Genomic DNA, 13,769 nt, shown 5'->3' with positions numbered 1-13,769 from the left:
CATAGGAGTGGAAGTAAGGCCATTCGGCCCAGTGTAGTCTATCTGTTTCGGGTGCTTTATCCACCTTCAGACCTTTCAGCTTCCCCAGCAACTTAGTGATGGCTACTCCGCTCACCTCTGTCCCCTGACTTCCTTGAAGTTTTCCCAACTGTGAAAATTCATGCAAAGCACCTGTAAAATTCCGTCGCCAATTCTTTGTTCTTTGTCCACTTTTGCATTTCTCCTAGTTTCTAGATTTCTAAAATATCTTCTATTTTATTACAAGCTCATTTATCTACTCCCCCTAAGTGCTTTTTTTTTTAGCTATTCTCTATCAAATTTTAATGGCCCCTCAATCATCAAGATTCCCACTCATCTTCACCACGTTATCTGGAGGAAATATCAGGGATTGACAGAGATTTCAGGACTGGAGGAAGTTACGGAAATAGGGAGGAATGTAGAAACTGGAGGAGGTTACAGAGATAGGTGGGGTGAGGGGGCTGAAGGAGGTTGCAGAGATAGGAAGGGATGTAGGGGCTGGAGGAGGTTGCAGAGATAGGAAGGGATGTAGGGGCTGGAGGAGGCAACAGAAATAAGGAGGGATGTAGGAGGTTATGGAGATATGGAGGAATAAAGGGACTGGAGGAGGTTAGAGATAAGGAGGGGTGTAGGGGCTGGAGGAGGTAATAGAGATAGGGAGGGATGGAGGAGCTGGAGGAGGTTACAGAGATAAGGAGGAGTGAAGGGTCTGGGGGAGGTTAGAGATAAGGGGTGTAGGGGCTGGAGGAGGTAATAGAGATAAGGAGAGATGTAAGCACTGGAAGGGGTGACAGAGATAGGGAGGGGTGTTGGTGTTGGACGGGGTTACAGAGATAGGGAGGAATGTAAGGGCTGGAGGAGGTGACAGTTAGGGAGGTGTGTGGGGGCTAGAAAAGGTTACTGACCTGAGGAAGGGGTAGGGGCTAGAAGAGGCTTCAGAGATAGGGAGAGTGTCAGAAAGTGTTAGAGAGATAAGGAGGGATATAGGAGCTTGAGGAGCTTACCGAGGTAGGGAGAGGTGTTGAGGTTTGGGAAGGTATAGGGAGAGTGAGCTGATGGATCAGTGATGGAATGATTTCAGCAGGACCTGCCAATGCTGAACTGTGGGTCAGTGTCGATGAGTGGGACAGGGAGATGTTGAGTGAAAGGGAGTTGATTCATGTTCAGCACACACCAGGGGCTCTGGAATGTGGACGATGCCTGGAGACTACTGGAGTTATTGAATCTGGAGGAAACCAATCCAATGGATTCATACAGTTCAGTAGAACCACAGAATCATACAGCACAGGAGGAAGCCATTCAATGCACCGTCCCTGCTCTGGCTTGATCTTAGACCTCTCCCATTTGTTCCACTCACCAAAGCTCTGCCCCCATTCTATCCCCATAGTCCTGGGAATGTTTTCCCTTCCAGTATTTCTCTGGTTCCTCACTGCTGAAAGCTCCTGTTGAATCTGTTCGCACTGCCCTTTGAGGCCCGCATCACAACAGCTGGCTGGGTCAAAAAGAAACAAATTTTCCTCCTCTCCCCATCTCTGGTTCTTTTCCCAATTCCCTTCAATCCCTGTCCCTCTGGTGACGGAACCTCCTACCCCGGGATTGGTGTCTCCATCATCGACTCGATCTAAACCCTCCCTCAGTGATTGTGAATGCCTTGGTTAAATTTTGACAGAATAAGGGTTAAAACAGACGGAAGGGGGATTAGAACCTAAGTCGATAACAAGCTCTCGGTAAAACCTACAAAAGCAGTATTTTTCAACTGACAAAGAACATGGTTTCCCCCCCCCCCCACTATGCTGTGTAATTGCTGACAAAGTTTATATGCAATTATAAAGGAAGCAGATGCAGAATTCCTGAGCTGATAACATCAGATAAGGGAAAACCACAGTCTGATAAAGAAACGCTCAGTCCTAAGACTCATTGTCTTCCTGAATACAAATCCTTAACCAAACAGATCGGGCAACAAAAGATCAAGTCACTGTAGTCCTGCCCTCTCAGTAGAAGGTCACCACACCCCAAGCTGGAATGTAGGAACTTTGTGGTCACTTCAGCTGGTGTGGGAATTGAACCCACACTGCTGATGTCACTGTATCGCAATCTAGCCAGCTGAGCGTGTACCAAAATACAGTGAAAAGTGTTCGTTTTGCCTGTTTTTCGCAAAGAGTTGCCATGCTCTGAAGCCATCTTGAATCTGTTTATATCGCCCACCATTACAGCGATAGCTCTGATATTTGGAACTCTCTTCCAAAATCAGTTGTTAATTTTAAATCCGAGATAGTCACACTTCTGTTAAGCAGAGGGATATGGAACAAAGGCACGTCTATGGAGTTAGGCCTCATGATCTCATTGAATAGCAGAACAGGCTCAAGGGGCTTCTCCTGTTCCTCTCTCACTCACATGGGATAATAATCATTGATTGAATGGCTGTCTTCCATTTTAACACCTTAGCACCAAGAAGTATTATTAAAACATCTCAACATAGTTTGAATGATTAGTTTGGTCAGGGGAGAGAGAGGTTAATGTCAGTCACTTATGTATCAGATGACTGATTCTAAACCTCATGGGTCTCACTGCCTTGGGATAACACCTTTGATGTTTGACTCTGAATTTATTTTAAAAGTCTCCATCGTCCCGTTATCTCATCATAGAGAGAGAGAACTGGTGGTGAGTTTAACCTGTAGGTCACTACACCTCATGCTAAGAGGGGGGGATGTGGAGAAGGTAGGATATTTTGGTAACCAATCAGTCATTGGAAATGGACCCACACACTGCTGGCATCACTCTCTATTGCAAACTAGCTTTCCAAATCCCAGTCTCTTTTTTTGAAGAATTGTATGATATAGAATTTGACTCTAGGATTCTCTTTCAGAAATACAAGGCAGTTGTCGTTTTGTGACATGATTCAACTTTGCAATTTATATTTTTTTGTTCAATCAGCAAAATTGAATAGTTTGAAGCATTAAATTAAAGGACTAATTCAAATTTGAATTGCCTCATCAAGTTTTCTGTATCAAATGCTCAGTGAAACTTAACCTCGTATCTGGATAGTGTTCATTATTTTCACCCACACCCTAATGATATCCGGGGAGATTGCAATCTAGCGACAAAACAATTGCATTTTAGGCCATCAGAAAGAAGGCAACACTTTCAGAGGATTTTCTTCCTCTGAATTAGGGGCTAGTTAGACACTGCAAGCCCACATTAGATGTTATACAGTCTATCTCGTCTGCCTTAGGTTCTGGGGAGTTATTGAGGTACTGCTAATCCGACTCAGTTATGTTTTTAAAAGACACCACAAATTATCACCCTAAACCTTTTCTGCTCTGAGATTAAAACACAATCCCAGATTCGTCAATCTCTCCACAGAATTTGTGGTCCCTCTTGCTTCATACCATCCAAAGGAATCACCTCCACACCTAAACTTTGATGGGATTTGGGGGATTGTCAGAGTCCAGGGAAAGGGGATGTTGACTGAACTCGAGAGGGTGGCTAAGAGTGAAGCATCATTGGTGATTCTGAATTCTCACTTTCACCTCTGTACATTGCGTACTGAACATCGTAATCAACTTTGCAAAGCAGTAATTATACCCATTGCAAAACAGGAGTAGCAGAAGGCTGGGTGATAATGTGTCAAAGTCAGCTCCCAAACACTATATGATTTGCTGGAATGATGATTACAGCAGAGGTTTTCTGTCCATCTGGCAGCCAAACCGGAATTTAAACAAAGTATAACTCATGTTGTTGCAGCCTCCAGACTTCTCAAAGTGCCTCAGGTCTCATCAGGTAATTTGTTTTGAAGTTTAACTGTGATGTCAGAAACATGAAGGCCTAGCTGTGTTAAACAAAACACTCAAAAATCACACTGTGGCCATCTCTCAGACATGATTTGGAGGTGCCGGTGTTGGACTGGGGTAGACAAGGTTAAAAATCACACAACACCCAAGTTATAGTCCAACCTGATGAAGGAGTAGCGCTTTGAAAGCTAGTGCCTCCAAATAAACCTGGTTTTGAGTGATTTTCTTTTAACCTTCTCCCAGACAATTAGCTTTTTCAAAGGATGATGGTTTTGTGTTAACTGGTGACCCCTGAGAGACTGTACCAACTCTTCCTCACATTAGTGGTCTTAGGACGTTTCCATTGTTTCAGTTTCACATCTCATTCAGAAGATAGCTCAGACAAAACCAAGACACTGACAGTGCGTCGCTCCCTCAGCACTGACCCTCCAACAGTGCAGCACTCCCTCAGTACTGACCCTCCGACAGTGCAGCACTCCCTCAGCGCTGACCCTCCGACAGTGCGGCACTCCCTCAGCACTGACCCTCCGACAGTGCAGCACTCTCTCAGTACTGACCCTCCGACAGTGCGGCACTCCCTCAGCACTGACCCTCCGACAGTGCAGCACTCTCTCAGTACTGACCCTCCAACAGTGCAGCACTCCCTCAGTACTGACCCTCCGACAGTGCAGCACTCCCTCAGCGCTGACCCTCCGACAGTGCGGCACTCCCTCAGCACTGACCCTGCAACAGTGCGGTGCTCCCTCAGCACTGACCCTCTGATAGTGCGGTGCTCCTGCAGTACTGACCCTCCGACACTCTCTCAGCGCTGACCCTCCGACAGTGCGGCGCTCCCTCAGCACTGACCCTCCAACAGTGCGCGATTCCCTCAGCGCTGACACTCCAACAGTGCGGCGCACCCTCAGCACTGACCCTCTGATAGTGCGGTGCTCCTGCAGTACTGACCCTACGACAGTGCGGCACTCCCTCAGCACTGACCCTCCGACAGTGCGCTACTCCCTCAGTGCTGACCCTCCGACAGTGCGGCACTCCCTCAGTGCTGACCCTCCGATACTCCCTCAGCACTGACCCTCCGACAGTGCGGCGCTCCCTCAGCACTGACTCTCTGACAGTGCGGTGCTCCTGCAGTACTGACCCTACGACAGTGTGGCACTCCCTCAGCACTGACCCTCCGACAGTGCGCTGCTCCCTCAGTACTGACCCTCCAGCATTGATGTCAATAAGAGACTGAAATCTCTGCAGTGTGAGTTGTGACCTCCTGACTTTGAGATGAACATTATATCCTGTAATTCACAATTGAAACAATGAATCACATGTTTATTATTTCCTGTGAGGTTTCCAAACGTGATATTTGATTTGTGTGAACGATGAAACACAGCAGTGTCTGTTATGGAAGGCACGATATTTACTGTGTCCTATCATTAATATCTGGACATTGGAACACGAGTCAGACAATACTTTCCCATCTCGTCAGAGATTCCAATTGTATCTACCTCACACAAGTCCAATTCCTGTTTACCCTGAAAAGGAAAGACTTTCTCTGAGGACAGTCAGAGATGGTCTTACAGAGAATAAACACCAGTCTCCAGCTGCAGTTGTAAATAGCACAGTATGTTCACTGTTATTATTAATCAATACGCAATATTAATGAGGCATGATGTTCCAAAGTGATCTATGGGCAGGTTATGAGAGAAAGTAACTTCTTGCTACACATAATGATCTCCCAACAGCAAATTCTGTTCAAAGTATTCACTGTCCCAGCATACATTACTACTGACTAGAGATGAGGTTTTGATTTGTGTACATTGTTTGTGAGATGATTATTTTGCTTCTGAGATGTTTTTTTATTCACTGGATGTAAGCTTGGTTTGCCGCTGTGTAACCCCCTGGACATGTGGGGAATTAATTTCATACAGGGTCAGGTGATAGAGGTGGACTCTGAGCAACTGTTTGGATGAGAAGAAGGTGTCATGGGCTGGAGAGGAATAAAGTCTTTCGATAGGATAAAGTGAATGGGCCAAATGGCCTGAACGATGTTCACAGAATTTCGTTCTGATCTGGAATGGCTATTGGAAGCAACAAGAGTGCTGAGGGAGCACCACACTGTCAGAGGGTCAGTGCTGAGGGAGCACCACACTGTCAGAGGGTCAGTGCTGAGGGAGCACCACACTGTCAGAGGGTCAATGCTGAGGGAGTGCCGCAGTGCCGGAGAGGATCAACGCTGAGGGAGTGCCGCACTATCGGAGGTCAGTACTGAGGGGGCACCACAGTGTCGAAGGGTTGGTACTTAAGGAGCGTTGCATTGGCCGAGGGGCAGTACTGAGAGAATGCTGCACTGTCGGAGTGTCAGTGCTGAGGGAACACCACACTATCAGAGGGTCAACACAGTGCAAGAGGACCAGTACTTAGGAAGTGCCGCACTGTCGGAGGGTCAGTACAAAGTGAATTCCGCACAGTTGGAGGGTCAGTACTGAGGGGGCACCACAGTGTCGAAGGGTTAGTACTTAAGGAGCACCGTGCTGGCCGAGGGGCAGTACTGAGAGAATGCTGCACTGTAGGAGGGTCAGTGCTGAGGGAGCACCTCACTGCCAGAGGGTCAGTGCTGGGGAGCACCGCACTGTCAGAGGATCAATGCTGAGAGAGTGCCGCAGTGCCGGAGGATCAGTGCTTAGGAAGTGCCACACTGTTGGAGGTCAGTACTGAGGGGGCACCACAGTGTCAAAGGGTTGGTACTTAAGGAGCACCGCATTGGCAGAGGGGCGGTACTGAGAGAATGCTGCACTGTCGGAGGGTCAGTGCTATGGCAGCGCCGCACTGTCGGAGGGTCAGTACTGAGGGAGTGCCACACTGTCAGAGGGTCAGTACTGAGGGAGTGATGCATTGGCCGAGGGTCAGTGCTGAGGGAATGCCACACTTTTTCTGTGTGGTGTGACACTGTTGCCCGTATCTGTCCCTTCTGAGAGAAATGAAAGATGCATTGATTTGAAGGAGAAAAGAGTTGTTCTCCCCATTGTTGTGTGGTTAATATTAGAGAGCCAGTACCTGCAAGTGGTTTATGGAGTTTGCCATTTCATAGCAACCTTTCCTACTTTACAACAACAAGCATGCTTCAGAACAGCTCTTTACAAGCTGTAAAGCACACAGGGATATCTGCTGGTAGTGGAAGGTGCCATAGAAATAGGAGGGTCAGTACTGCAGGAGCACCGCACTATCAGAGGGTCAGTGCTGAGGGAGTGCCGCACTGTCAGAGGGTCAGTACTGAAGGAGTGCCGCACTGTTGGAGGGTCAGTGCTGAGGGAGTGCTGCACTGTCGGAGGGTCAGTGCTGAGGGAGTGCTGCACTGTCAGAGGGTCAGCGCTGAGGGAGTGCCGCACTATCGGAGGGTCAGCGCTGAGGGAGCGCCGCACTGTCAGAGGCTCAGTGCTGAGGGAGCGCCGCACTGTCAGAGGCTCAGTGCTGAGGGAGCGCCGCACTGTCAGAGGGTCAGTGCTGAGGGAGTGGGCACTGTCGCAGGGTCAGCGCTGAGGGAGTGCTGCACTGTCGGAGGGTCAGTGCTGAGGGACCGCCGCACTGTCAGAGGCTCAGTGCTGAGGGAGCGCCGCACTGTCGGAGGGTCAGTGCTGAGGGAGTGCTGCACTGTCGAGGGTCAGTGCTGAGGGAGTGCCGCACTGTCGGAGGGTCAGTACTGAAGGAGTGCCGCACTGTCGGAGGGTCAGTGCTGAGGGAGTGCCGCACTGTCGGAGGGTCAGCGCTGAGGGAGTGCCGCACTGTCGGAGGGTCAGTGCTGAGGGAGCGACACACTGTCAGTGTCTTGGTTTTTTCTGAGCTATCTTCTGAATGAGATGTCAAATTTGGAGGCAGTGAACTGAAGACCCCTGTTTGGGTAATGATGTTCTTCATATTCAATGCAATCCGATTCATAAATATCCGAGAGACATATGCTCAGTTTCATAAGAAGAGTCAAGTAAACATTAAAGAGCGTTTTAAATACAGAATATAAGAGCATGGTGTAGATTTGTGGAAGTATTATGAGCAAAAACATTAAAAAGTGGAATTTTTGCTCCCAATTTTGAAGTCTGAGAGATTAATCTTCCTCACAGGAACCAAATTCAGTTGACATTCTGAAACTCATAAATGGTGGGCAGGTAAAACATCTAATCAAGAACAAATCATCAAAAAGCTAAGGGGAGTTCGTCTTTATCTGGGGTGGCATGGTGGCACATGGTGCCAGGGACTCTGGTTCAATTCTAGCCTCGGGCAACTGTCTGTGTGGAGTTTGCACATTCTCCCCGTGTCTGTGTGGGTTTCCTCTGGACGCTCTGGTTTCTTCCCACAGTCCAAAGATGTGCAGGTTAGGCACGTTGTGTAGGTTAGGTGGATTAGCTTGGGAAATGCAGAGTAAAAGGAATGGGGTAGGATTCTCTTTGGAGGGTTGGTGTGGGCTGAATGGCCTGTTTCAACACTGTATGGTTTCTATGTGCATCTTTCTTGGATTTGAACAATAAAGCATTAATGTTTTACTTAATTTATACAGGGCGACAGTGAGACCACATTGTGAATACTGTGAACAGTTTTGGACTCCTTATTTAAAGGATGTAATTGGATTGGAGCTGGTTTTGGGGATTCCCTGGAGTGAGGGAGTCTCCTCCAAGGAAAGTGTTGGGCTGAGAGTTTGTTTCCCCTGGAGGTTAGGGAGTGAGAGCTGACATAACTGAAGGGAGCAAAATCCTGAATGGTCTAACCAAGGTGGATGGGGAAAAGATGTCACGTCTTGTTAGTCAGTCCAGAACTGGGGGGAGCTATTTTCAAAGTGGGGGTCACCTTGTCAGAGATGCAGATAATTGAATACTTTTAAGGTGGAGTGAGACAGATTCTGGATAGGCAGTGGGGTCAAGGGTTATTGGGGTTCAATGGGAATGTGGAACTCAACACACAAGATAATCAGTTATGATCTAATTCTGTGGCACAGTAGGCTTGAAGGGCTGAAAGGCCCTTCTTAGATTAGATTACTTACAATGTGGAAACAGGCCCTTCAGCCCAACAAGTCCACACCGACCCGCCGAAGCGCAACCCACCCATACCCCTACATTTACCCCTTTACCCAACACTACGGGCAATTTAGCATGGCCAATTCACCTGACCTGCACATCTTTGGACTGTGGGAGGAAACGTGTTGCTGGTTAAAGCACAGCAGGTTAGGCAGCATCCAAGGAACAGGAAATTCCACGTTTCGGGCCAGAGCCCTTCATCAGGCTCTGGCCTGAAACGTCGAATTTCCTGTTCCTTGGATGCTGCCTGACCTGCTGTGCTTTAACCAGCAACACATTTTCAGCTCTGATCTCCAGCATCTGCAGACCTCACTTTTTACTGTGGGAGGAAACCGGAGCACCCAGAGGAAACCCACGCAGACACAGGGAGAATGTGCAAACTCCACACGGTCAGTCGCCTGAGTCGGGAATTGAACCCGGTCTCTGGCGCTGTGAGGCAGCAGTGCTAACCACTGTGCCACTGTGCCGCCCACTGTGCCACCATGCCGCCCACCATATCTGGTTCATATCTTTGTATAAAAACAGAACGAGAGGGGCATAGGTTTAGGGTGAGAGGGGAAAGATATAAAAGAGACCTAAGGGGCAACTTTTTCACGCAGAGGGTGATGCGTGTATGGAATGAGCTGCCAGAGGATGTAGTGAAAGTTAGTACAATTACAATGTTTAAAAGGCATCTGGATGGGTATATGAATAGGAAAGGTTTGCAGGGATAAGGGTCAAGTGTTGGCAGGTGTTCCGAGATTGGGTTGGGATATCTGGTCGGCATGGACGAGTTAGACCGAAGGGTCTGTTTCCGTGCTGTATGACTCTGTGACTCATCAGGTCTGGCAGCATTTGTGAAGAGAGAGAAACAGAGTTGAAGTTTCAAATCTGATATGCTGTTGCTCAGAACTGAAAGGGGCTGGACAGTGGTGAGTTTTGTGCCGTTGGAACAGATTGTGAGAATGCCCAGTGCTAAAGACAAAGGGAGTGTTAATGGTGGTTAAGGAACAGTAGAGATGTAAAATAAATGTTAAAGCAAAGCCCACAAGACACAAATAAGATCCGGCTAGAAGAGGGTGAGAGATGGATGAGAAATGGAAGAGAGAGTTTATATCCTGATGTTGTGAAACTCAATGGTGAGTGCTATTTAAAACTGTTTCCAATTTAGATAGCAGATTTAGAATTGGAGACCAAGTGTGTGTCAAAGATCGCAGATGGCACTAAGATGAGTAGGACAGCGAAGTGTGCAGAGGACACTGAAAGTCTGCAGAAGGATATATGTTAAGTGACTGGGCAAGGATCTGATGGATGGAGGACCATGTTGGTAAATGTGAAGTCGGCCATTTTGGTAGGAACACAACAAAATGGACTATTATTTAAATGGGGAAAAATTGCAGCATGCTGCTGTGCAGAGAGATCTGGATGTCCTTGTGCACGAATCTCAAAACGTTGGTTTGCATTTGCAGCAGGTAATTAAGAAGGCAAATGGAATATTGTTCTTCACTGCGAGAGGGATGGAGGTTAAAAACAGGGAGGCTATGCTGCAGCTGTATAGGGTGTTAGTGAGGCCACACCTGGAGTAATGTGTACAGTTTTGCTTTTCTTACTTGAGAAATGATGTACTAGCACTGGAGAGAGTGCAGGGGAGGCTCACTAGGTTGATTCCGGAATTGGGACATTTGGCTTATGAGGAGAGATTGAGTAAATTGGGACTGTACTCATTGGAACTTATAAGGAAGGGGAGACATTATAGAAACAAATGCAGATTATAAAATGTTGAAATGGAAAATGAGCTTGTGCTTGTTCCTTGAGCTTTTGTGTTATATTTCATCGGAACATAGCAACAGTCCCAGGACAGAAATCATGGCATGGGAGCAAGGTGGCTTATTGAAATAGCGAACAACCAGGAAGTCAGGGTCATTCCAACAGACACAGTGGAAATAGAGTCATAGAGTTGTACAGCATGGAAACAGACCCTTCGGTCCAACCCGTCCATGCCGACCAGATACCCCAACCCAATCTAGTCCCACTGGCCCATTCCCTCCAAACCCTTCGTATTCATATATCCATCCAAATACCTCTTAATTGTTGCAATTGTACCAGCCTCAACCACTTCCTCTGGCAGCTCATTCCATACACATACCACCCTCTGCGTGAAAAAGTTGCCCTTTAGGTCTCTTTTATATCTTACCCCTCTCACCCTAAACCTATGCCCCTCTAGTTCTGGACTCCCCCACCCCAGGGAAAACTTTGTCTATTTATCCTATCCATGCCCCTCATAATTTTGTAAACCTCTATAAGGTCACCCCTCAGCCTCCGACACTCCAGAGAAAACAGCCCCAGCCTGTTCAGCCTCTCCCTGTAGCTCAGATCCTCCAACCCTGGCAACATCCTTGTAAATCTTTTCTGAACCCTTTCAAGTTTCACAACATCCTTCCAATAGGAAGGAGACCAAAATTGCACACAATATTCCAACAGTGGTCTAATCAATGTCCTGTACAGCCGCAACATGACCTCCCAACATGACCTCTCAACTTCTGTACTCAAAACTCTGACCAATAAAGGAAAGCATACCAAACGCTGCCTTCACTATCCTATCTACCTGTGACTCCACTTTCAAGGATCTACGAACCTGCACTCCAAGGTCTCTTTGTTCAGCAATACTCCCTAAAATCTTACTATTAAGTGTATAAGTCCTGGTAAGATTTGCTTTCCCAAAATGCAGCACGTCGCATTTATCTGAATTAAGCTCCATCTGCCACTTCTCAGCCCATTGGCCCATCTGGTCCAGATCCTGTTGTAATCTGAGGTAACCCTCTTCGCTGTCCACGACACCTCCAATTTTGGTGTCATCTGCAAACTTACTAACTGTACCTCTTATGCTCACATCCAAATCATTTATGTAAATGACAAAAAGTAGAGGACCCAGCACCGATCCTTGTGGCACTCCACTAGTCACAGGCCTCCAGACTGAAAAACAACCCTCCACCACCACCCTCTGTCTTCCACCTTTGAGCCAGTTCTGTATCCAAATGGCTAGTTCTCCCTGTATTCCATGAGATCTAACCTTGCTAAATGTTCCATAAAATGGTCAATCTACTTTGATATTTAAAATGATGCCATGTGTGGTGACATTATGCACTTTTCACTGTACTTGAGTACATGTATAATGAAATCTAAATCTGAAATAACAAATTCCAACCAATTTGTTCAGAGATTTTATCTCCTATCTCTGCAGCAGGTGAGGCCTGAACTTAGACCTCCTGGTTCAGACGTAGAGACACTACCACTGCACCATTTCGATTAGATTAGATTCCCTACGGTACGGAAACAGGTGCTTCGGCCCAACAAGTCCACACTGAGTCCCCAAAGAGTTATCGACCCAGACGCAGTCCCCTGTTAACCCCTGACTAATGCACCTAGCACTATGGGCAATTTAGCATGGCCCATTCACCTGGCCTGCACATCCTTGGATTGTGGGAGGAAACCCACGCAGACACAGGGAAGAATGTTCAAACTCCATGCAGACAGTTGCCCGAGGTGGGATTCAAACCCAGGTCCCTGGAGGTTTGAGGCAGCAGTACTTGCCACTGTACCACCCCACAGTAGCACTAAGATGAGTGGGACAGCAAAATGTGCAGAGGACACTGAAAGTCTGCAGAAGAATATAGGTGAAGTGAGTGGGCAAGGATCTGATGGATGGAGTCCAATGTTGGTAAATGTGAGGTCATCCATTTTGGTAGGAACACAATAAAATGGACTACTATTTAAATGGTGAAAAGTTGGGAGTGACATGGTAGCTCAAATGGTTAGCACTGATGCCTCATAGAACCAGGGACCCAGGTTTGATTCCCGCCTCGGTGATTGTGTGAAGTTTGCATATTCCTCACGTGTCTGTGTGGGTTTCCTCCTTTCAAAAATATACTTTATTCATAAAATAATTTGATGGTCTGTACAGTTGGTCATGCCATACATATGTAATTACATATGCATTCAGGGATCAGAATTTATCATTTGTATATACAGGTCTGTATGTTTATCAATCATATGTCCATATATTTAGCTGAGGCGTCAGCAGAGCCTAAAAGACTGCGTGGGCCCCCTGTTCTTCTTAGGCAGGCAGATGTTACACAGTGGTCTTTCCCCACCTCACCCTGGCAGCAGCTGCCCCAGGCTTGAGCACGTCCTTCAACACGTAGTCCTGGACCTTGGAATGTGCCAGTCTGCAACACTCAGTCTGGGTCAACTCCTTCAGCTGGAAGGTCAACAGGTCTCAGACCGCCCAGAGAGCGTCCTTCACCAAGTTGATAATCCTCCAGGCACAGTTGACGTTCGTCTCGGTATGCGTCCTGGGGAACAGACCGTACAGCATGGACTCCCGCGCCACGGAGCTGCTCGGGACGAACCTCAGCAAACACCACTGCATAATCCAAGATGTGTAGGTCAATGAAATAGCACTGCTAAATTACCTATAGTACTAGGTGCATTAGCCAGAGGGAAATGGGTCTGGGTGGGCTACTCTTCAGAGAGTCAGTGTGGATGTGTTGAGCCAAATGGCCTGTTTCCATACTGTAGGGAATCTAACCTGCACCACAAGAACCCATACTAGTAAAAGAATGATTTTTGTGCAAGAGAAAGCAATGAGTGCCACTATGGAAACACTTAATGTTGAATAAATAAACCCATGAGCAGCAAAATGATGCAATGGAATTAGCTGCTTTGGTGGTACAGCACCACCATCTGGTGGAAAGCTTCAATTGCATATTAATACAGATGATGTGGTGGTGCCGGTGTTGAACTGGGCTGGACAAGCACACAGCAGGTTATAGTCCAACGAGTTTATTTGTAAGTACTAGCTTTGGGAGCACTGCTCCTTCATCAGGTAGTAACCTGATGAAAGTGCAGTGCTCTGAAAGATAATGCTTCCAAA

Source organism: Hemiscyllium ocellatum, chromosome 38 (assembly GCF_020745735.1).
Source record: "Hemiscyllium ocellatum isolate sHemOce1 chromosome 38, sHemOce1.pat.X.cur, whole genome shotgun sequence".
NCBI lineage: Eukaryota > Metazoa > Chordata > Chondrichthyes > Orectolobiformes > Hemiscylliidae > Hemiscyllium > Hemiscyllium ocellatum.
This window is presented reverse-complemented; position numbering follows the sequence as displayed.